Below are 21,727 nucleotides of genomic sequence, written 5' to 3'. Positions count from 1 at the left end.
CAGCTGAATGAGATGCCAAAGCATGCAGCCCCAGCCATGGCTGATCGCCATGTTTTCAGCTTGGCATGCCTTCATATTGCCACAGCTGTGTCTGGCCGAGGTCCCATGATGGCAGGTCAGACATCTAGTGTGAACGGTTCCGAATCCTTTTTTGACTCAGTACACCGTGGCGGGTTATGCTCCAGATCACCTCCATAAATGGTTACATCTGTGATCTACAAAGCCGCTATTTAACTCATTCAATGCCAGACATTTTTGACCATTTGGACTCATTTTTTGAAGGTCTACACAGAATTAAGTTCTCCTACCAAAAAAAAAGCTTTAACCCTCTTCTTTCATCAGGAAAAAAAAAGTCAATTTCTACCTTTCACCATTCTTTATTAAACAGTAGTTGAGCATTGGTAAGTTTCTTGAAAATACTTGTTTCCAAGTAAAAGAGCTTTTTGTGAAAAAATGCATTTCAAGCATAACTTTCACTTTGATGCTTTTTTTTGGGACATTATTATTACCTCAGGTGGTTAAACAATACATTCCTGCTAAATAACAACAAGAACAACACAAAAAAGTCACTTTGACTGCAACATCACGGTTTATTGCAAGAAACACTGCACTGATGGATGATGAAGTTTTCATGAAAGTTAAACCTTGTGTGTGTGTGTGTGTGTGTGTGTGTGTGTTAATCAAAGATGACGATGGGACTTCGTCATCATTTTTTAATTTGAAAAAAAATCTAGTGTGGAGTTTTTTTTTCTTCATACTGTACAAATGGATTTGTAATTGACATGTTTATACTGCATTACATGTTTTTACATCGATAAAGCTTCATCCTGCATTGCACGTCGTAGTTGGTGACCATTTTATTGGAAATGGTTACAAGGAACTACCGTTATGCTGTACAGATTCGTTATGTCCCTCGAGGTGCGTTGTAAGGAGGTTCCACTGGATTGAGTAATGGATCCCACAATGTAAAGAAAATAATCGGACAATATCAAGGTGGTATGTCATTGAGTGACGAATGCTTACGAAGGTAGCGAATGTTGGATTCGCCAACATATTTCATGAGACTGGCTTGTGATCGAAACAAGAAATGGAGATCCTTGATCTTCAGGTAGAGCTGAGTTAGTCAGAAGCTTTTCCAAGCTAAAATTCATGCGTCTTTCAAACTTTATGATGATGTTAATGAAAGTTCATTCCTATGTGCTGTTGCACCCATTTTACCCACATTGTTGTGAATGTTGTATTCGATAAATGTATTTCAGATTTGTAGCTAATAGCGTACTGTAGCAGCATGTCCTTCTGAGATATATTGTTGCCTTGCTGCTAGGCTGAGTGCCCAGTGTTCTACAAGAGTTAAAGTGCAGCTTTTTAGCTGATCACAAGTAAAACTTTATGCCCGAGTGTGACATCAGGCCTATTTTAGCAATGTTTGATGCTTTGGCCAGGTCAGGTCACATATAACAAAACAGACTTGTTGAGCTGTAAACAACTCATGGAAAAGAATATGGTGGAGCAACTGCACATGGCCACCTTTCAACTAACCTCCCCGCAATCTCTGATTCGGATGTCGGATTCTATGTCGCACGCGGCATAGATGGCTTGCCTTTTATGGCAAGCCATTTGAGCATTTCTTCCATACCCTAACCTTTGATAGGCACAGGCTTTCCCTGCCATTTCTTTTTTTAGTTTTCAAACATGCATGGGTCAAACTGGACTCTTACTGGTGTGCTCACGAATTGCCTGAATAGTAATCCATATAAAGCTGTCAGGTTCATCAAATTGACACTTAGGAATAAAACGCAAAGAGGAGACAGGTGACTCAATTCTGGTACCAGGAGGGAACGAGGAGAAGCGTTAGGTTTCAGTTCTCTGCACGTCATCCTAACGATCTCCCCCTTCACCCCCTCATTTATTGGGAAATTTACTACATAGGTGTGTCCAACCTAAAGGGTGGGGGCTGTTGAAGACACACTGAACTTGTTTGACTATGTGTGTGTATGTGAGTGTAAATTACATACATGTGTGCAATTGTTACAAAAACATCACGTTGCAGCTGGTGTTGATGGCTCCGTCCACTGTCCAACCTTGCTCCTGTTTAGTCTTAACACTTATCTCTTCCCAACCACGTCCTCAGAAAGGTGGTTGCATCCCTAAACTGCCACACAGTGCACTAAGCATTCTTGATTATAAATGTGAGTAGATAATGATTAAAAGCATGATATCTTTATTAAAAGCATAAGCGTTCTTCATTGCAGGCATAATCAATTAATGATTGCAGGCATAAGCGTTCTTCATTGCAAGCATAATCAATTCATCATTAATAATATGCACATGTATGACAACTAAAAACAATCAACCTATCAGGACATAACGGGCAGATGCTCGGTGGGCTGAATTCTTTTTTTTTTTCTTCTTCAATCAATTAGTTTTTAAATGTTATTTTCCCCCTCTGGTTTTCCCAAAGACCCCAGCCCACAAATCAGAGGAACCGGCCCATTAACCCATTTACAAATTAAACAGTAAATCGAACCACTCAACACCATAGGCAGAGATACACGGCAGTCAGAAATGGGACTGGCCAGGGGACACATCGAAAAGAATAGGGAAGAGATGACAAAATATATGAACGCATGACAAGCCTGTCAAAATCCCTGGGCCGAATTATTGCCCCAGTCCAGCCCTCTAGTTGCCAGTTTTGAGCACACTTTGTAAACTTACCTGTGGGACAGTGTGATGAGTGAGCATATAAAGTGTGTCCTAAAGAAAGGCCGCAACTTAGATCCACTAACTCAAGGGTCCCCACCATGGACCGCTACTGGCAAAAATGAGTTTTAAAAAAAAAGGAGAAGAGAGCAAATAATGAGACATAAGAAGAGTCTCTAAGTTTGAGAAAAAAGAAAGCTGTACTTAAGAGACAATATCGGCAGTCCTACTTAAGGTACAGGTTAATTGCTACTTGACCTGCGTAATATATCATGACAGACTTGCAAATGAGGCACTGAAGTCTTCAAAACTGCTTCGGCACATGGCGTCCAAACAGCGAGCATTAAAAGAGAGGCCTTTGGAGTTGTGTGAAAGACATAATGACGACTCCAAAATGGAGCCTGACTAGTTGAAAAGGAACACGCGTCGCAGTCCCCGCTAATTACAACATTCGATGTCATAGTGAGTTGAATATTGCTTTTTTTTGGTTTCTGTGCTGGTCTGTCTAAATAAAAAGGCAAAAAAGATTGGGCACTACCGCTGCCCTAACTGGGGTACTGTCGGTCCACGTGGCTGAAGTGCTCTTGAGTCAGGCCCTGAACTTCCCTGATCGTTGCTCCCTCGGCTGTCTTTTGCTCCGGCATTCTTTAACTGCAAATATTTACCACTGTAATTGCTTAAATCTAAAGGTCTGACTTTGTGTATTTGTGGTAGTGGACAACCCCATAAAAACACAAATTGTTCTTGCTGCCCCAACAGTGACTGTACTTTTATCGATCCGTCCCCATACCACGTGTCAACATGTCTTTTTTTCTCTCTTCTTTCCCTACGAAATGCAAATTAGCCCAACAATCAGCCTACTTACTGGCGGAGGCACTCTTTCCTCTTGGGAACAAAACCAAACCAAAAAATAATTAGCACGCCCATTCATTTTATCTTTCCCCTAAATGAGGTGGTATATGAAAGGAGGGAAACTTTTCTCATCTCCGTTGTTCAGGCTGTGTGAGAAATGTTTAATTCATTGTCAAACGAAATACCCTACTTAGTATGAAGTTGTGCATTTAGAGACGAGTGAGAGAGTACTTAATATTTAACGAGCATAAAGTAATTATATCTTTCCTTGATGCATCCAGGGCTTCATTTGAATAAACACAGTGAAGTACTGAAGGTCTGAGGAGCAAGATGCTGCTATGATCTTTCCGTGGCTCGGCGATGCCGACCGACTCTTCCGGCGTCATGCCGCAGCACTGCAACCCAACACGTATTGTGCCCTTTATGACAAATTTAGGTTGTGTGTTTGCGAATACATTTGAAACTACACCGCTGCATCGAAGAGACACAATGATTTGAATAAAATTGCTTGAATGAATGTAGGCCGTGTGTCATTGTTCCACTGCGCTTCTAATGATGAGTAACAAGGACGAAAGACACATTCCCCAAACTCCACAATATCATTTCAACATTACACTACATTAAGACTTTGTCATCTCGCCAAAAGAAGGCACGCTCAGTTACCTCTCTACTTATTGTTTTGCATCTAATCATTTATATTGATCGCCTAGAGGTGGTTTTCAGAGAAATATTCACAGTAATTGTGACTTAAGACTGCGTTCGCAAGACTACAAATTGAGATGATTTGATGTGTAAAAGGCAATGCTGTATTATGTTTACTTTGCTGTCTTTCTCAACCTGATTTCAGCACCTGCCATAAGATACCTGCCTTAAACATCACTGCAATAAACGATAAAGAAGAGAAGATGAGCTCATAACCAACACTCGCTGCTCGTGTTAGCTATTTTCTTGTTAATTCAAAGACAGGCAAAATAATAGATTGTCTATAAATGCAGAATGTTCGGTAAGACTGCTGTCTTACTACTCTCCCAAGGACCAACCTGTACAAATGACTGCTAGAGGGCAATGCAGAATGCTCACCTCACTCTTAACCAATCTATAACAAACAAACAAACAAAAACATTAAACAAGGATGGATGTCGTCGGGGGACACCACACAGGTGGTGACGGCAGCCCCCCCCCCTCCCCACGCCCCAAAAAAAATACATTGCAACTGAGCTGCTGGCAAACTCTTTCGATTTTAGTGCAGGACTCAATGTTTAGAGACCCATTTGTGTATTGAGTTAAATATTGTTTGCTGCTATTTTAAGTCATTCTAAAGAGATGTTCTTCAATGGAGACAGTTAACAGACATTCTTCGGTGACAATACAGCATACTGGAAGAGGACTCTGAAGGAATGGTGTGCTAACAACTTTCCATGCATGTGATGTGACGATTTCATCCATCCATCCATTCTCAACATGGGGTCGCGGTAATTGCTAGAACCTATCCCAGCTGCCTTTGGGCGAAAGGCGGAATAACCCCTGAACTGGTCGCCAGTCAGTCACAGGACACATATAGAGACGAGCAAACACACACACCCACATTCACACCGTCACTGAGTGCGAACCAATCCCTCGCTACCCGCATACAATTCAGGCAAGTGTACCACTACACCAATAGTGACTTATATTCAATTCACAATCAACCAATAACTCATCATGTAGTTGTCCAAGCAATCAGTCGCAGGTTCCATCCCCAATGGCACAGGTTTCAATTGACGTCATTCGGATAGAACCAGTCATGAAGATGTCATTTTACCACAAGACCATAAAAAAAGACCTGATTGCTACCTTATCTGTACAATGTGCCAAGGTGGAATATTCAGATATTCTATTCCCCGTTATGACATCAACAAACATCTTTGTAATCAAAGCGATGAAGCCCGTACATCTTTGCAAGCGATTGCATTTTTATGCACGGCATGATGTTCACATCTTAAAAAAACCTAAAGGACTATCAAAGGCAAACATTAAAATGCCATTTAAATCCAACTCATATTATTTTACGATCGTCTGCTGAAAACACTGCGCGCTCGATTTTATAAGGTCATATTTGCCGCTGCCCATGCAATAATAGCAGGAGCAGCATATTTAGATGTGTGTCGTGTTGGCGGTGAGAAAAATGTGATTTGAAAAATATGTTGCATTTGTAGTGTAATGAAGCTACTTCAAGTGGAACCTTGGGCCCGCTTTGGAACAGGCATTTGGCCTGTCGTTTTGTTGTCCCATGCAGGCCACCTGACTGAGCTACGTCAACTGCTTTAACTTGTACAGCTCAGAGATCCTGCCAACGGCAAGTTCCCCAAGTAACCTTTAGCCTCAGGTTAACCTAATTCTACAGACTTACAACGTCGAACACGTTATTCACCAAGCCTTTGGCGGTGCAGTTGGTGACTGACACTGGCCCATTTGGTTTTGTCTGATTTGATTCTACTTTGGGCGGGATCTTTATATCATGATACCGAACAATAAATGTGTGATGCTGGCATAATTTAGACAGATTTGTGAACAAAAGAAGAGAATGTCCATCGAAAAAAAGTCTTTGATGTTTGACTTTGACCCATGAAAATTGGGAGCAAAAACAAGTCTTGCATTTACATTTTTTGTTGGTTTAACATCGTTTGAAACACTCCTGAATTGCCTGCATTGTTACTGACGACGCTTTGTATTGCATCGGGATCCTTCAAATGTTTCTGGTCAGTTCTTTAAACAGAAGATCAAATTATTGTTTGAAATGTGTGTTTGGAACAGTATTTTTATTGAAAGTCACTGCTTTGTGTGAAACAACACCGGAACAAACAAGTGCATGGAGATAAGGATGAACTTCCTGATTGCAATCACTTGTCACCTTTGAAAAGTGAATTTAAAAGTGTCCCGTGGATTTGAAGGTGGACCCGGATGCGATTCAATACATGTTTAGCGGGTGAACTCTACACTGCGACTAGATGTATACACGAACCTGCCAACTGGTTTCACAATCCTCGTCTCCTATCCAAACAAATCTGCTGTCCAAATGCTGTGTTGTCTGATTCCCCACCTTGCCCTGCAAACATTTCAAATACTATAATGTTGTGCCATTTGTCTTTCTTGGCAAATTTAATCCGACTGTGATGTCATAGAATGCGCAAAATGTTCTCTCTTTTACTGCACAGCAAGCACACAGGCACTGCACATCTTGCTGTGAGAGGAGGATGCTATGATGCACAAGGGGAGTGGAAATATTTTTGAAACAGAATAGGGGTGAAAATAAATGAGGCAGTTTTGGGGTGACTGGACCCATCATTGATTCTCTGAGGTGATGTGCGGTACACATTTCACACAGGAAGAGCTGTTTGTATTTCGATCAGTCATCAGGGCCCTGCTTTTGTCAATTATTGGCAATTTTGACTCAAGCCCATACAGGGATGCACGACAGCCCCCCCCCGCCACCCTAAAAAAATCTGCAGTTCACACATGGTGAATATTGCGATTTCATCCCCAAATTCTCCATTGCCCTCCAACAGTGCGGTGAGGTGGTTATTATTCCCTGTTTTATAACACTCAATTCAGGCGTGCCAACTTGATTGACAATCAGTGCTGAGAGCACAGAACCGAGCATGATCCAGAACGGAATCTGATGACAGACTTTAGTGAGTGCATGAGTTTATGGATACGTTTGCAGATTACATATAAAGACACGGAAACATTCCTGACATGTGACGGTAATAGGCAGACAGAGAAAGGCGTGCCATCACGTCAATTCCTCCTCCACATTTAATATTGCAATGTCTGAACACCCCCCCCCCCCACACACACACACACAAGAAAATGGGTATCAGGGACACGCTTGTGACTTTTGGCATTGTGCCATTGAAAGGCGTGTGGGCTATGCAGAAAGCAGGAAATTTCAAAGCAGATGAATGCATTCAAGCTGAGATTGATAGCATCTAATTAAATGTGTCAGTGGGAAGACTTTCTTTTTTCAGACGAAAGAGCTTATTATATAATAAATTGCCGCGATGTAGGGTTGTAGAGACCATGAATGTCCATTTTGCTTGTCATAATGGTTTGCTTGCTTTTTGTTATCTTTGTTGTAGCATGTTTGGCATGAAAAAAGACAGCAAGCCAGAGGTCATAACAAGAACTAGTTCACCCGTCAGAAAACGTGGCAGGGTCCCTGTCATGAATCTCTACAGCTGCAGTAACATTCTTTGACTATTGGTTGGAAAAGAAAGTTCAGCCCAGTGAAATCTCATGATGAGTCATCAGGTGAGATTTGTTCTGTGTGTGTTCGAAGTGCACAACATTGAACATTCGTACCAGGAGCGATTCAAAGGAAATTCAGGGTGCAATCAAGCTTTGTCAGTACCGCCTTTCGTGTTTACAATGGCTCCAGCTAGGACGCCAAAGACCCACCACGACTTTAGATATGTACATAGTAAGCTGGGAGATGAAAAAGAATTTTAAATGAAACACCGCCTCATTTCTTTGCCGTTATATCGACGTGGGGCCAAGTGAGTGTTCAATATTCTGTACCAAACGCTGAGAGGGGCGTGATGCAAGAGTTACGAGTCCTGTGAGTTATTCGAAGATTCCAGAGAGGTGGGGAAGAGAGGAGATAAATGACTGTTTGATTTACCCCAAATCTATTTAGTCAACACTTGACAGAAAATTCTTTACATGGATTACTAATGCCCTACCCTTGTTATGTGTGAGCAACTATGTGCGCAATATTTGCCTCTTGTACTTCATTTCATTTCATTTAGTGGCATTGAACACCTCGAGGTTGATTCCATCTCTTCAATTGGATTCATGATACATTCATGCTTATCAGATGTGCTCTACTCACACGGAGGTTGCGTTGGGTGTCAGATGACAATTCACCCAATGGCTGCATTCTCGTGGGGGAAAACTCCCACATGCAAATGATTGTATTCGCTTTCATAGCAAGTTGGAGATTGCTGTTGCCATAGTGAGCAAGGCTGGCGCGGCCATTTGATAAAGTACTATTCCCGTTGTGTAGGAAGACATATGGAGAATCTTGATGTAACCAACGTGAGGTCTAATGAAGTCACGAAGGATGGAAATAAAGGATCCGCATGACAAGTGGGTCAATTAGGGCTCAGGTAGCTCAGTCCTTTAAATCAAAAGAAAAAAAAAAACGTCAGGAGATTTTTTTTGGGGGGGGGGGGGCTATGTTTTGAATGTACCTTGCTTTTGCCAAGGCTCAGAAGTGCTATTTGTAAGACACTAATTTTACAGCAGGACTCCCGGTGAAGAGAGAAATCGATTGAGAAAATAATTTTAAAAACGTCACAATAAAAGCTTCACTTTATAATTCACACGGGATAGTAGAAGTTGTGGGATTCTAAAGAAAGGGTGATAAATCCTCACGGATCTTCGGGTATTTTTTTGAGTCCATGTGTCCAATGTCAGGTTGGCTGAAAGAGATCAAGCTCAATTTTTAACCTTGGGTCGCTTTGTTAGCCTATCTCAGTAAAAACTCAGCCAAGAGTGACGTGAGTTTGGATGAATTGAGGTGAAAGGTTCCACCAGAGTTGTTCAACTCTGTCCTCCATGGAATTTAATCAGTGTAGGTTTGATTGAATCAAATTGACTCCCTGGGTGGTTTTGGATGAACAAACGGTCTCCTTTTCTAAATAAAGACTGTTAACAGTTCGATCCTGGACAATATATAAGCTATTCCAAGACAAAATAACTGCTGTTGAGTGTCGCACCAGAAGTCAACTATTTAGACAGTCTGTGTGCATTCAATGTTTTAAGATGCTGAAGCTTAACTTACAGAAATGTCCTTGTCTGAACAAGTGAATACAATGACGGCTTCCTTTGAAGAATGATCCTTCGGAGCTGCCAGTCGCCTGTTCATGATCCTCTCAGCTTGTAGCAATGGGGAGCAAGGTAAACCGCTTTTGCAGAGCTCGCAAACTCTCATTGCACGCATCTTGTTTTTGGTTCATTGCCTTTGCCGTTCTGTTTTCAGTCATATGCTCTTGATCATTTGTTCCTTGTATTTAGCTCATATACTGTATATATATTGTATATATAGCTGTATATATATATATTGTATATATATATATATATACATACATACATACATACATACAGCGGCTGGATAGCTCAGTTGGTAAGGCATCGGTTTGGCGTACGGGAGACGGTGGTTCGAATCCCACTTGGGGCAAAAAATGAGCACATAACACCATCCAGTGTGGGTCCTTGGGCAAGATCCTTCACACTAATGCAAGGTACAATACAATGATGAGAGACAATAAAACGAATGACATGCCGGCTCAGACGCCCGGCCAAACAAGGTCTGCGTCAGGTGCTGGGGAACCAGAGCACCTTGATGAAAAATGGGCTACTGGAACAAAGCGGAGATGGGCGAGATGCGATAACATGGCTCTGTTGGAATGCTACTACTCAAGCAACTCTAGTCAGAGGGGTTACATGCAGAGAATGTGGGCTAAATGGTTACTTCGAAACACACAGTCACGGTTGACCACAAAACAACTAGTAGCTCAGTGTTCCAACATCCACAAACGGCAACTGCTGTCACAACTTGAGATTGATGAGGTACAACGCAGGTTCCATGGTGAAGGGCCCCAGGCTGCCAGATCAGAGGAGGAGGTCATACCAGAGATTGGGAGGCAAGCCCCAATGAATGCAGATGATGAGATTGGGAGGCCAGCCCCAATGAATGAAATGCTGAGCAAGGCAGCAACTGACCTGAAAGCTAAGATCATGGCGAGAATGAAAGCTGGGCAACCTAGAAACCGATTACAACGGCTATGTGAAGTACCACCTGAAAGTCTCATGGAAAGTGTGAATGCAGCACTGAGGGCGATCCCTACCGTAACGATCACGGAAACCAATGAGCTGATATACGCTTCAGCATCAGTGATCCTAGAGATGCTCGGCTATAAGAAGCCATGAGATACGTTATCCACCATGGAAAAGACGGTTGGAGGCTAAGATCAAGGCGGCTCGGAAAGATGTGAGTCAATTGACGGAGGCCCAGAGGGGTGTGATGAAAAGGCCGACACCCGAGAGGTACATCCAGATGACCATATCTGAAGCACTCGAAACTGCCAAACAAAGGCTCCAAGCCTTGTCCAGCAGCCGAAAGAGAATGAGGCCAGACGAATAAACAGGCTGTTCGCAACACAACCTGCGAAAGTGTACGCTCAGTGCTGACCCACCAAGACTGGAAACTGAAAGGTGAAGTACATAAAGGCATATGGGAGAAGGAGGTTGCACATAACAGCAGTGCACAATGGCTGGTGACCCTGAGAGAGGAGCACAGACACCTCCCTGAACAGAACCCAGGTACCCAATAACAGTGGCAGACAGGCTATGAATACCGCCTCAGAAATGGAGCTACGATCAGTCACCTCCTCTACATGGATGACATAAAGCTGTATGCTAAGAGCGAAAGGGACATAGATTCCCTGATCCACACAACCAGGATCTACAGCAGCGACATCGGGATGTCATTCGGGTCTTGAGAAATGTAGTCGGATGGTGACTAAGAGAGGAAAGGTTGTCCGCACTGAAGGGGTCTCACTCCCTGGAGGAACAATAGCAGACATTGAGGACAGCTACAAGTACCTCGGTATACCACAAGCCAATGGCAACCTCGAACTGGCAACAAGGAAAGCGGCTACGGCCAAATACCTCCAGCGAGTGAGGCAAGTCCTAAGAAGCCAGCTCAATGAGTGGCAAGAATAAGACCCGGGCAATAAACAGCTATGCCCTGCCAGTGATCAGATACCCTGCAGAAATAATAAGCTGGCCAAAGGAAGAGATTCAGACCACGGACGTTAAGACCCGAAAGCTCCTAACCATGCATGGAGGGTTCCATCCCAAATCCAGCACCCTGAGACTGTACGCAAGCCGAAAGGAAGGACTCGTGAGTGTGAGAGCCACTGTCCAGGATGAAACATCCAAGCTCCATGAATACATCAAGGAGAAGTACATCAACGGATGACGTACTCAGAGAATGTCTCAGACAATGGGGAACAGAGGATGAGGCGCTGGAAGAGGGACCATCATGGGAGGACAAGCCCCTACACGGGATGTACCACTGGACCATAACTGAAGTGGCTGATCTGAGCAAGAAGTCCTATCAGTGGCTAGAGAGGGCTGGCCTGAAGGATAGCACAGAGGCACTCATCCTGGCTGCTCAGGAGCAGTCCCTGAGCACCAGAGCCATTGAGGCCCAGATATACCACACCAGACAAGACCCAAGGTGTAGGTTGTGCAAAGAGGCACCTGAGACAATCCAACACATAACTGCAGGGTGTAAATGCTGGCAGGAAAAGCCTACATGGAACGCCATAACCAGGTGGCTGGCATAGTCTACCGAAACATCTGTGCGGAGTATGGACTGGAAACCCCAAGGTCAAAATGGGAAACACCTCCGAAGGTGGTGGAGAATAACAGAGCGAAGATCCTGTGAGACTTCCAGATCCAGACTGACAAGATGGTAATGGCGAACCAACCAGATATCGTGATCATAGATAAAGGGCAGAGGAAAGCCGTTGTAGTGGATGTAGCGGTCCCAAGTGATGGAAACATCAGAAAGAAGGAACACGAGAAACTCGAGAAATACCAAGGGCTCAGAGAGGAGCTGGAGAGAGCCTGGAAGGTAAAGGTGACAGTCGTGCCTGTGGTGGTCGGAGCACTCGGGGCAGTGACCGCCAAACTAGATGAGTGGTTGCAACAGATCCCGGGAACAACATCGGACATCTCAGTACAGAAATGTGCAGTGCTGGGAACAGCAAGGATACTGCGCAGAACCCTCAAGCTTCCTGGCCTCTGGTAGAGGACCCGAGCTGAATGAGGGACGGACACCATCCGAGGGGTGAGACGAGGATTTTTTTTTTTATAAACATATATTAGAGCTGTCAGTTTAGCGCGTTTTTATTAATTGAAATGAATTTTAACGGGATTAATTTTTTTCTCGCGAGATTAACACGGCACACGTCACAGCGGATGTTACGTTGCTCTATAAATAAACCAGAAACAAAACAACAAGCGCGCTGCACAGGTCCACGCACGTTTGTTTTGCCAGCCACGGCAGCGCGAGACACCGAAAACGGATACTTAAAGAGTTTATGAATGGAAAGTTTACTTTTAAAAAGTTGCCAGATTGTTCCACTGACAAGACCAAAGTTACCTGCATGTTTTGCAGTCGTAAACTGAGCTATCATCACAGCACGTCGAGTCTGAAATACCACTTAATGGCCAAGCACACAGCTGACGTGAGTACTCCGCCCCCTCGTCTCAGACAGGCAGCTATTGATCATGTCAAAGCGAAGAAAATGGATGACACGATGAATAACAAATTTGCTGAAGCCATAGCCAAATGTATGGCTACTGCATGCTAGCCTGTCAACATTGTCCACAGCCAGACTCAAGCTGAAATCATTCGCATTGCATTGAACGACTTCACTACGGATTGCCAGCGAGAGCCTCCATTACAAGCTATGAACAGAAATTGTACGTAGCGGAAAAGGCTAAGTTACACCAAGCGGGAGAAGACACTGTTTCGGGAGAGAAATAAGAGACTTGGTTGATGAGCCTCTGGTGAATAAAGAGCAGGCATTCAGTTCAGTTCGATGTGTGCCACTGACGCGATTGTTACTTGTTTGGAACTATTTTGTGTGGAAGCTTACCGTGTTCTGCGTCCATATAAATAATGGGGGTGGAGCTTCTCTGTGTTCGTCTGACAGCGACGGTGCGCTCAGGCACGTCGAGAGTTCAGCGGTGCAGTCGTAGCTGTCATGATTCGGTTTAGGGACCAACAGGTGGCACTGTAGGGCTCCCCCGGCAGCTGCACACCTGTTGGTCATAGGTAATTAGGGCTTTAAGAGGACTCCCAGCCTGAACCTTCAGTGTCGGGTCACTGTTTGCTCTTGCTACTGTCATGTTTGTTTGTTTGCTGTTCCTTTGCTGCTGTCATGTTTGTTCTGGTAGTGTTTTGGTTATTGATAGTTTTTGTTTAAGTCATGGTTTTTGTTTGTTACTTTGGACTTTGTTTTGGATTTAGTTTTCTTTGTTTTAAATACAATTCGTCAAGTACACCCTGCTCCTCCCTCCTGCCTGCTTTTTGGGGTCCACCACCACCACGCAACGTGACAGTAGCGACCATACTGAAAATAAAACGTCTCCCGTGTTGTCATCTAACCAAGTGTAGTCATCCGAAATGTTGTCTACACAAAACCGTAGCGAGATTTGCGCGCAAGGACCAACAGAATCAACATAGCCTGACTGCTGTGTTCAAATCTAATTTGAGAAAAACGAAGTATGCAACCATGCCTTAAATCCACTCACTATAGGCTGAGTACTAGTTTACCTTAGATGTGCACTTTATAATGTTATATTGCTCTGTTTTGAGTCCATAAAAAGAGCTGTTAAAGCAACTGTTGTGTGACAAAATATTTTTTCACTGCTGTTGATGGACAGTAATATTGTGTAAGAGATTATGTGTGAATAACTGCTCCAAGTGAAAATGTTCATGTAAAATTGAAAATCGAAATTGTTATTTCAGAAAATATTTTCATTTTGCACATAGAAAACTGATTCATGATTCCATGTTGATGAGAGCATTAAAATGGGGAAAAATAGGACAAAAAATATAAAAGGAAATTCAGAAACAATAAGTATCCTTGCCGTTCCCAGCACTGCACTTTTCTGGACTGAGATGTCCGATGTTGTTCCTGGGATCTGTTGCAACCACTCATCCAGTTTGGGGGTCACTGCCCCGAATGCTCCCACCACCACAGGCACGACTGTCACCTTTACCTTCCAGGCTCTCTCCAGCTCCTCTCTGAGCCCTTGGTATTTCTCCAGTTTCTCATGTTCCTTCTTTCTGATGTTTCCATCACTTAGGACCGCTACATCCACTACAACGGCTTTCCTCTGCCCTTTATCTATGATCACGATATCTGGTTGGTTCGCCATTACCATCTTGTCAATGGCGAACCAACCAGATATCGTCATCATATACATGGATATAAATAAGTAATTTTTATGCTTCTGTTTCTCTACAACCCTGTCTTGTGGGATTCCATGTTTATTTCTCTTCTTGAAATCTCCTTCCACCGGGGTGTTGTCCACCTTTTTGTGTTTAGATTTGTATTTGATATATGTAATTTTGCGTCGACCTTTAGTCATTGGTGGGTTTTTTTTTAAATGACTGGGCCTTGTTTGCCATGCTTACTTGGTTTAATAAAGTCTGTTTGATTGTTCTGTTTTGGGATCCAAGAGTCTGCATTTAATGCTGTTATGTTTCGATCTGGTTACGTTTGGTTTTGATTCCTCATGTGCCATTTATTCGCCACCTGTTCTCATTATCAGTGTTCCTTGTGTGTAACCAATTAGCTCCCTCAACCCTTTGTGTGTTGTCCAGGTGTTTCTCGTTGTCTCGTCACTTAGCTTGTATATAGTTCCCTGAGTTCCTGCCAGTCTTGGTTGGGTCATTGTGAGCTGTGAGTATGTGAGCATACGTGTGCTCCTGTCATGTTTTGTTTCCTGTTGTAGTTTTTTTTTCATTGTGCTGCTGTGTGTATTTTTTGTTAAATACATTTTGGTCAATCCACCCTACTCCTCCCTGCCTCCCTGCTTTTTGGGGTCCTACAACTACCATCACGCAGAACGTGACAAATGCGTCACAACATGGAAATCAGCAAACTGCGTCGTTACATAGATAATACAGCCACCCAATTTAGAATTTCAGTAAATCAGTCAGACTTGATGCAGGTAAAATATAACTTGAAAGTCACTCATCTGTCGAAAATATTGTTAATTTTCCAAGACTGCCAAGACGTAGGTCCTCAAAACAAAGGAATGGTGGATGTTTTACACGCATACAAACCCACAACAACACGCTACACACCTCCCTGAATTTTACCACCTTCGTTGGTTTCTTATTCGTTCCACCCTCGTGATGTGACTTGACTAACAGTGCACTGGAATAGTCTGAGATCCTAGTCAGACGGGTTGTGCCGCAGCCCCCTCCCTCCCTCCCTTCGATCCTCCTCGTTCACTGCATGTAAAGTCTCAAGATTTCCGTATTGTAAATGATCTCCTCATAGCATCTGATTCCGGTTTAGTCTCCATCCTCATCCTCTTAGACTTGAGCGCTGCCTTTGACACAATCTCTCACCCTATCCTCCTCAATAGACTCTCCTCCATTGGTCTCTCCCACACTCCCCTCAGTTGGTTCCACTCCTACCTCACTGGCCGCACTGTTTGTCCAGCTCAAATCCTTCACCTCAAAGCCCTCCCCAGTCACCACAGGTGTACCACAGGGATCTGTCCTAGGTCCCCTTCTCTTCATCATCTACCTCCTGCCTCTTGGCCATATCCTCCGCAAATTTAATATCCACTTTCACTGCTTTGCTGATGACACCCAGCTCTACCTCTCCTGCAAGCCAAACTCCATACTCCCACCCCCCCCTCCCTCACCTCTTGCCTCTCCGAACTCAAAACATGGTTCACAACAAACTTTCTTAAATTAAATACTAATAAAACTGAAGTCCTCCTTCTTGGCACCAAATCCACTTTATCCAAAGTAAACAGTTTTTCCTTCAACATTGACAGCTCCCTAGTGTCCCCCTCCCCCCAGGTTAAGAGTCTGGGTGTCATCCTGGATAGCATGCTCACCTTCCACTCACATATCAACACCATCACCCGCACTGCTTATTTCCACCTCCGCAATATTACCAGACTTCGCCCTTCCCTCACCCCCCGCACCACTACTATTCTTGTCCACAGTCTTGTCACATCCCGCCTTGATTACTGCAACGCTCTCCTCTTCGGCCTACCTCAAAAGTCCCTTCATAAAATCCAGCTGGTTCAAAACGCCTCTGCTCGCATCATCACAAAAACATCTTCCCAGCAGCACATCACCCCTGTTCTCCAACAGCTCCACTGGCTCCCTGTTCAACATCGCATCAATTACAAACTGCTTCTATATACATATATGGCCATCCACAACCTGGCCCCTCCTTACCTATCCGACCTTCTCCAGGTGCATATCCCCTCTCGCTCCCTCAGATCCTCGTCCTCCCTCCGCCTGTCAGTGCCCCCTGCCCGACTGAGCACCATGGGAGCCAGAGCCTTCAGTCACGCTGCTCCAAAGCTCTGGAACAACCTACCTCCGGACCTCCAAAACTGCACACCTCTTTCCACTTTCAAGTCCCGTCTAAAAACACACCTGTTCAGGATTGCCTACAACACATAGCTCTTCCATTTCCTATGTTTTTATGATTTTATGTCCTGTTTTTATATAATATCTCGTTTACTAATTTTTACATTGTATTTTCTTATTGTCTGTACAGTGTCCTTGGGTGGCATGAAAGGCGCTTTTAAATAAAATGCATTATTATTATTAAGATTTGTTGTACATGTTGTCTGTTGTTTTTTTACCCTCTTCTTTCGTGTTGTTTTCCTTTCACATCTAAGATATCAGGGTGATAAACAGTGAACTGCCAGGCTTCCCGTTTTGTTGGTCATTGTTTTGTTTATGGTCCTCTGGACAGTTTTGGGGCGTCCCGGTGGTCCAGTGTTTAGTGCATCGACCTCACAGTGCAGAGGTCGTGGGTTTGATTCCGGCTCCGGCCTGCCTGTGTGGAGTTTGCATGTTCTCCCGGGCCTGCGTGGCTTTTCACCGGGTACTCCGGTTTCCTCCCACATTCCAAAAACATGCATGGCAGGATGATTGAACAGTCTAAATTGTCTCTAGGTGTGAGTGTGAGCGCGGATGTTTGTTCGTCTCTGTGTGTCCTGCGATTGGCTGGCAACCGGTTCAGGGTGTCCCCCACCTACTGCCTGAAGACAGCTGGGATAGGCTCCAGCACCCCCCGCGACCCTTGTGAGCATAAAGCGATTCAGAAAACGCACGGATGGATTGATGGACAGTTTTAAAATGGAGAAGCAAATTACTTGTCTATTTTACATAGTTGGCCAATAAATCCGATTCTGTGGTCGGAAGTTGAAATGCGTGTTTGAAGGACAGTTTTGACCGCCAAATGGAGACACCCAACCCCCATAAAAACATGCTGCTACAAATCATTTTAGCTACCCAATTCCCACTGGTATATATACACAGCAATCCATTATGTCAAAATCATCATGGAATGGAGATTGTAGGGTTTCATTTTGCAGTGACATTATGCACTTCTTGATGTGTACATCAATGTCGACTTCCATTTAGTTTCCACTTTCTCCTTTGTATTACTTATACAGCGATCATTGTAAATATCCATGATGGCTCTTTGTTGTTGGCATACCCTCCCTTCGGTATTGAGGCCAGTGCAACCGTGCTGTCCTAAAATAAATGATGGATGAAGATGGGCAGTAATACTGCAGAAGCATATGCTTGAAGCTCTCAGAATGTACAATGAGTTTCTGACGCAAACGTATTTTGATATAATAAAACCCGTTGGGAGATTTATGACATTTCCCCTCATATTCTTTCCGTTCCATATGGTGACTTTCTGACTCGACTCCGATTCCTTTCTGACAGCAAACAAATAGGGAATGAGTTTTTAAACCACATCCTCCAATCTCCTCATGTTTCTAATGGGATTGGAAGTATTTTCTGCGGAACCTGATTATGTGCTTATGTGAAAAGAACCGAAACATCATAGTTAAGCCACAGTCTGCAACCCTATAATTTTTGTCTTGCAGGAGAAGATTATTAAAATCTGTTGAACATTACTTTCAGCTCCCACAAATGAATCAACTGGTTACACATTACCAAAGAAACAAAACAATTCATTCCAGCACGCGACCCCTTCATTCCACAAAGGCTCCGATCTCATGCTCAAGTGGATTCACGAGAGACTTCCTCTTGCTCTGAGGTAAAGAGGGCCATCAGGCTCTCCAAACTAAATAAACATCTGTGTGCAGATAAACCGAGCACATTTCTGTGAAAGGTCAAGTGCTTTGTTCGAAAAGGGGAAACAGAACCAGGCTGTAATCCAGCATCTCAAGCTTTGCCAAAACAACAGCGGCCACATTGGAAACCGATAGAAATGTCAGGGCGGGCCACAAAGCCGCCTCCACGGGGGCCTTTTCCATTGCTGGGACTGTGGCGCTATTTGTTTACATGCCAGCCATTTGGGATGAGAGCAAAGAAGACAGGTAGCTACAGTCGCTGATCGAGCCAGGGAAAGATACTAATATCGAGTGTACCCCAGAGTAACACATCAGAGGGGAGCGGGGGGGGGGGGGGGGTGTTGCAAAATCCTGGAACGCTCATGCTTGCTGCTGGATTTTCATACTAACAATGCCCGCAGACTGGAGCTGGCAGATGAGATGCCGTTAAGAAAACCTTTATTAGTCCCGCAATGGAGAAATTCCCGATTCACAGCAGCAAAGTTATGAAAGGAAGAAGTAGAACAACAAAATATAGGAGCTGCTGGAAAGGCAGCCACTCACGCGGCGCCATTATGAAGTCAAAATAACAAAAATAACACAACACAACACATAGTGTCCCCCTTATTAGAAGAGGTCATTCACGATACTAGCAGGAGATGAGACCAGGCCCAAAAAAGTGGCAGCTCCGATTGCCCGTGTACAATAACAGCTATGCCAATGATTATACAGTACAAATCTTTTTTGGGGGAATGGGGGGGGGGGCATGCATGGGTCACACAGAGAGCAGCAAATTGACTTAATCAAAGTTCCAAGTGAAGTTCTGGCTCCATTTATGCCTGCTTAAATGTGAACTAGAGCCTCTCAGTAAAAATGTATTCGCTGAGCATATTTTTTTCATCATGTTCCTCTCACTGTCCATAAGGACAGATGCCCACAGCCACCGAGTGTGTCCTGGTTCACTGAGTCTTTCACTTCATCATAATCTTTGTCTCATCAAATCACATCATAGTTATTTCCCTTGTGATGGCGCAGTTTGTCATTGAGTTTCAGTTGACTGCATCCTAAATGCCCTAAATCCACCTTATGCTTACTTGCTTTTTTCTTTTTCTTTTTTTTTAAGCAAAAACATGATCAATCCGAAGTTGAAACACGGCTGTTCTTTTTCTTTTTCAATGCTTCTTCAGATGACATTCGAAACATATTTACTACCGACTGTGCAACCGCAAACATTTATTCATTGCTTCTTATGTTTTCACACACGTGCTCAGTTGAAACAAATTACTCTTTATTTGTTCATGCAACTGCCTTTGAACTTGATACGCCGCAAAAGGAGGAAAAAGACTACTTTAAACTGTGAGCTTGCAGCGGTTATTAAGTGTCTTATGAAAAAGGAAGCGTGTTGTTTGAGGTAACTTTGATCCTTGGCAGGCTCACAGACTCTGACATACTGTATAGTAAACACACTGACAAACTGCTAAATACTCTAAGGAGGTGGGGTAGTCATATGAATTTTTAATAGATTCAGATGACAATTAAAAAAAAATTCTCTCTCTCTTTCTCTGGAGAATGTTTGATCATCCAGAACAGAGGTGTCAAACTCATTTTTTGTCCCGGGCCACTGCGGGGTTATGGCTTCCCTCGGAGGGCCGATGCAAAATCTCAACGTTATTTATTACCCATGACAATTTTACATTTTGGTACAGATTTCAGCGAGGATCATGAAAGATGACACAGATGATTTGCTACCGCTGGCCACATAAAATGACGTGGTGGGCTGGATCTGGCCCCCGGGCGTTGACTTTGACACCCTTAATCTAGAATCTTGCATTTACATCCTGACCATCCACAATAACCAATTTTCGAATACATAATGGATTCCAAATATTCTCTTTCAAAATGTTATAAACAAATATTTGGTTCCATCAATAGAGGATTTAACCATTTATTTTGAGTCGTGGGAGTACTTTGTTGTGGTATACAGTATACTGTAAAAACATTGCCATACCTCCACCCTTAACCGGGTCCTCATCCAAATATAATTAGCACTTTCTTGTCTCTTGAACCTGCCCTCCGTGAGTGCTAGTGGGGCGTGGGGGCAAGACCTACGCAGGAGGCTACTAGACCTTCTTGCAATGTCTGCCACAAGATATCTATCGTGTAAGTTAATAGCTCGTCATTTACAAATGATGTTGTAAATAAATGTAACTTTATTGCACGTGCTTGTTTGTTTGTTTGCTTTTTTTCTCCCCCACAATTTAATACCAACGTATATAAATGCGAGCAAGCGTAGAGATTTGAAATGTGTGTGTCGCTTCTGGTGGGATCAGCCCTATTATGTCTCATTGAATGAGAAGCACTTTGGCATCGGGAAAACTGACAAGCAGGCTCGACCCCCAGAAAGTGACATGGTCATGCTGGTGTCACGCACGCCCATGCACTGGCGGTTGAGAATTGCTGCTGAACTCATCTCCCTCCTCATCAGAGGAGGGTTTCACCAGCATGCTCCAGTCTTGCCGCCGTGTTGCGCTCAAACCAACACTGGCATGTGATCATCTCGTGTACTGATGCAGCTGGGACTCCACCTTTTGATGGCCAAGATAATCAAACAGAGGATAGCCAAACAGCAGAGACAATTCGTGCACTTTTTTTTTCTCAAATGTTAACATGTTAAACTCCATTTTCCGAACCGCTTGATCCTCACTAGGGTCGCGGGGGGTGCTGGAGCCTATCCCAGCCGTCTCCGGGCAGTAGGCGGGGACACCCTGAATCAGTTGCCAGCCAATCGCAGGGCACACAGAGACGAGCAACCATCCACGCCCACACTCACACCTAGGGACAATTTAGAGCGTCCACTCAGCCTGCCATGCATGTTTTTGGAATGTGGGAGGAAACCGGAGCACCCGGAGAAAACCCACGCAGGCCCGGGGAGAACATGCAAACTCCACACAGGGAGGCCGGAGCTGGAATCGAACCCGGTACCTCTGCACTGTGAAGCCGACGTGCTAACCACTGGACTACCGGGCCGCCCAACATGTTAAACTGATTCTATTATTTCAAGTCGGTACGTGAGAACACTAATAGGTTCGGATATGTCACAGTTTATAACAGAGTGCTGAACAAGGTTTAATGACGTTGCAGAACCTTTTTGAAATGTTCTTTCCTCCATTGTCTGTCTGGCAAAAATTTAAACATTGGATTTTATTAAAATGTCTTTGAGGGGGAAAAAAAGTCTCATAAAATACTGTGG

Source organism: Hippocampus guttulatus, chromosome 2 (assembly GCF_054856545.1).
Source record: "Hippocampus guttulatus isolate MCC_2025c chromosome 2, RoL_Hgut_1.0, whole genome shotgun sequence".
Classification (NCBI taxonomy): domain Eukaryota; kingdom Metazoa; phylum Chordata; class Actinopteri; order Syngnathiformes; family Syngnathidae; genus Hippocampus; species Hippocampus guttulatus.
This window is presented reverse-complemented; position numbering follows the sequence as displayed.